Raw genomic sequence first — 4,735 nt, forward strand, 5'->3', positions numbered from 1 at the left:
CCAATGTCGTATATGATGTTCCAATGGAATTGGATTCCCGAAATAGTCGGAATAAGTCAATTGAGGTTGATGTCAATGTTGCAGGAAATTTTGATGTGAGTGGTCCCCAGATGATGCTAAGAAAAGCACAGATGATGTTGGTGGAAGTACAAGAAAGGGAAAAAGAAGAAGAAAATCAAAAGCGAGCCGTGAGTTGGAAATGACAAGGAATTTTCAGTTGGATTGGGTGTCAAGGTACCCATTCATTGAAGAAGTGTCAAATCCAAACAAAGATGAGCCTTCAACAAAATGCAAGTGTGCAATCTATAGTTGGAAACTAAAAAGGGACAAGAAGTTGTAGCTAAAATTGGACACTATAGAGAAGCATGTCAGCAAAGTGTATGAAAAAAAAATCATAGATGGAAAAGAACGATCTGTGACTAGATGGAAAACAAAGGAAGAATGTAGACATGTTAAGTATGAAGAAGAGCATATGCAAAGATTGGAGAAGAATGCTAAACGTCGAGGTTTGATTGAGACACAATTCAAAAATTTGATGTCAGAAACATTCAAGTCAAAAACTATTCAGTTGAGTGTTGTTTTTCATCTTTTGAAAAATGGTCGTCCTATGTCAGACTACCCTGACTTTGCTACTTTATTAAGATTTTTGAATGTTCCTAGATTTCCTCAGAAATATTGGTCAAAAAATAGTGGATGGGAATGGGCAAGTTGTCTTGCTCATGTGGAAATTGATGATGTAAAGGAAAATATTAAACAGTCAAACTTTATTGCATTATCTTTAGATGAAGTTACAACAGTAGATAATACTTGTTGGATGTGTATGCATGTGTATGCCGTAATTGTAAGGAAGTTAAGTAGCAGAAACAACTTCCTACACTAACCTTGAGAGGAGGGTAGCAAATACTTTTACAGACTGTCGCAACAGTTATAGAAAATAGAAATAGACATAATAACATTCAAACCATAACACAGTTATTTACGTGGGGAAAACCCTTTCGGGAGAAAAAAACCCCACTCCAAAATTCTCCCAATATATTATTCAACAAAAAAAAATAGATTACAATATACTTGCAAAGAAAGCTCTTCGCAGGAGTATTACTAAATCAGAGATTCAGAGGTAACTCAATAGCCATAGGACTCTTACACGCAACCTCTATCTCATGCACCTCATATATAGGAGATACAATACAAGAAACCATCAAACGATATTATAAAACCATGGGCTAAAACCACCCAATAAGGTGTAGCTGACCTTTTCTCCCTTCAAGATTCCCTATGATGTGTTAAAACACACATCAAAATGTGTCCCTCCCTTTTACAGCTCATTTATGTGTCTGATGTATTTTATATTTCCTATTTCAAGAGTACAAACTTCTGAAGGCCATAACTTTAGAATTGTGTGTCCTATTGACGAACTGTTTGAAGCGTCGGAAAGCTCACGAAGTGCCCTATTTCCTCGTAAGGGCTATGTCACTTTCACCCACTTTTCAAGGCATTATGGGGCCTCTAGATTGATCAAAATTAAATTTAAAACTTTCATTGCACCCCTCCAAAACAGAAAATTTAATATCTTCAAAACTAGATATTATCTTGCGATGTAACATTACCAGAATGCTTATCTAGCCAACCAAAAGCTCCAGAGAGAATTATGCACCATTTCATACTCAAATGAAAACTTACTATAGATAGTAACCTCATGTAAATGCAAGGTTGAGACGCCATTTTTCCCAACAGTAATGAGACATGAACACAAATCTCATTTACTCTGTGTTGTTAAAATGAAGGAGAATTTCATAACGCAAAATATATTTGAGTTAGTTAGGAAATCTTTAAAACAGTTTAGTGGTATGCATGACTTATCAATTGCCGAAAAGTTGGTATGTGTAGGAGCTGATGGAGTTGTAGTATTTCAAGGTCATAAGAATGGTCTTTGTGCAAAGCTACAAAGTTATATTTCACCATACGTGATTGGAATTCACTGCATGCCCATAGAAAAATTTTAGCTTTTAGAATTGTGAGAAAATTTGAATCACTAGCTAGAGTTGAAAATCTGGTTTGCGAGCTATAATCATTTTTCTATCGAACTCCCAAACAATTTGCAGAATTTCAAAAATTTGTCGAGGGAATAACCGATGGAAACAAGCTTCTTAAGGATGTTGATATGAGATGGATCTCCTTGCGAGGACCAGCAGAAAGAGTTTTCTCTGAATATAAATCTTTGATTGGACTAATGTACTGACAACAAGGGTCGATAGATAAATATTCAAAGAATTTACATAGGTTAAGTGATGTAAAGACACTCTTAACATTGGCTGGTATTCTCCCCCTTTTGAATGAAATGAGCAAGCTTGTGAAAGTAGCTCAAGAAAGAACTCTATATATTCAAGAATATACTAGTTTGATTAGAAGGTTAATAATGACCCTTGATAATATGTATCACAAGAGCCTTTTATAAAGGAAAAATTTGATAGCTATCATTTGATGACAGATCCAGAAAATCCTGACAATTTTTTAAAGTTTAACACTAGAGGAGAGTTATGTATACGCGTATGTGTATATGTGGTATCGATACACCAGTATGCCACTAGTGCTTGCGGGCGCTCAATTAGAATGAGAGATGTACCTGTTACCAGGGAAGATTTTAACCAAATCATCAGTTCTGTAAAAGAGACTTTAAAAAGAATTGTGAAAGAGGTTTCAAATGAGATTTTAAGTCGATTCCCTAGAGATGAACTATTAGACGCCATGTCTATTGTGTATCCTAATTATTGGGTCAATTGTAGTAAAACGGATTATTTGAAAAAGTTGCATTGCTTGACTGATCATTTTTGTAAGTGTTGCCTATAAAAATTTTAAACTCTGGAAAGCCACTCCTCTCCGCTTCTTCTCTTTTTATCTTTTATCGCGACCTTTTTGAATTCCTTAACTTCTATCGCGGAGTTCTCAACTTTAAGAACTACCCAATCAACCGATCAGCTTAGGAAAGTTCGTATAATGCCACTACATTTAGGACCAAACAAACAAATAGACATGTCACCAAAGACAAATCAGAAACAATCAAGGACCAAACAAACAAACAGACATCATGTTCCATGCAAGAATGCTTCTTGTCATAAGTGATGCATTTGACCTGATAGGTTGATAGGATTTGTTATATTTGCTCGATGTTTTGATTGTGCTTGTATAAAGTGCTTGTGTCTTCACAATGCTTATTAAAGGTTTTTAGATTTTGCTAAAAAGTTTTAGGGTTTTTAGGGTTTTTTAAATATTTGGTTTCCACGCGCTAAGGTTCGGTTTCCACGCGCTAAGTTGATGCTTCAACGCGCTAAACTATTTTCAAAACGTGCTACTTGAAACTGTTAGTTTTGGATTTTGATGAAGCATTGATGTTAAACCCTAATGTGCTAAGGTAAAGGTCTAATGCACTAAAAGATGGTTTCCACACACTAAGAGGTTGCTCTTACGTGCTAAAATGCCCTGATATTTTGACTTGGTTATTTTTCTGCAATTTTTGGATTTGGAATCTTGCTTTGAGTTTTTTAGTGATGATAGAAGATTCTCTGAAGTAACAAATGAAGACACAGCACCAAAGAGATAACCATTTTGCTTAATCTAAACAATGAGTGTGTGTTCTGCAAGGATGTGTTCAAATCGCCAATGTTTTAACAAGTTTAGATACAACAAGCAATTCAGTCAGACGCTTTATTCAAGGGTCATAAGTAATATCATAGCCCACTAGTCTCGATACTCCGTCAGCTCAAACAGCCATGTCACCCCCTAGGGGGCGCCCATTTTTTTGTCTTTTGCCAAAAGTTAACCCAAAGTGAATTGCTTCACAATTGAGTAGTTATCTTGGGAGATATATGGTGAGTGATCTTGGGGGCGGATTCTTCCCCACCCTTACACTATGATATTACAAATGTCTGGATACTGACTCGGCTCAAATTTTCTATGCTAAGGTTCATAATCAGGCTTCTCGTTCGGCCATCGGTGATAAACTCCCTCATGAGGCTTCCCAACTTTTAGAACAAAGGCTTTATGTATCTCAAGGATACTGGGGGAAGGTTAATCGCTGCGCGCAACCATTGAAAAGGACTTTCGTCACTTTCCACTTTTGATTATAGTGGATTGGAACACTTGGCTTCAAAGTCATTTCCCACTTAGGTCGTTCCCTTCACACAGGCCAAAAATGGCTTTAAGAGTTTTTCAACCCCTCGGGAAGGCAGGCCTGCTACAAGAATTTAATGCAATATGACTCAAAACTTAAGAGTGGTTTGGCTTTTTGATCACCCAGTTAAGGGAAGAGCATATACCTTCCACTTTCGAGACAAAGCACACAAGTTCTTTTTATCTTCAAGTCAATGGTTTGCTAAATCTATATGGAGATGTTGCTCCATGAAAACATGGTGTTTATTTTATCCTTTTAAGGCAATGATTTTCTGATCTATTGAAAAGGAACCTGGTCAACAAAATAAATGTGATGTTTGGTCAACAAAAGAAATCGATTGAAAGGGGAAAATCTTCCCTCTTTAGTTCTAAATGACTTTTGGACATGTGTGATTCTTTACTTTGCAAAAACTAAAAAAATGGATCCTTTTATGCACCAAAGGATGGTGAAGTTCTTTTTAAGCCCTTTTGATTGCAAAACTTGAAAAATTGCTTTTTGTTCTTTTTAAAACCCAATTGAAGATTTTGTCTCCCTAGGAAAAGCAAAAAGGATTGTTTTGTGGTTCTT

Source organism: Cryptomeria japonica, chromosome 7, assembly GCF_030272615.1.
Source record: "Cryptomeria japonica chromosome 7, Sugi_1.0, whole genome shotgun sequence".
Classification (NCBI taxonomy): domain Eukaryota; kingdom Viridiplantae; phylum Streptophyta; class Pinopsida; order Cupressales; family Cupressaceae; genus Cryptomeria; species Cryptomeria japonica.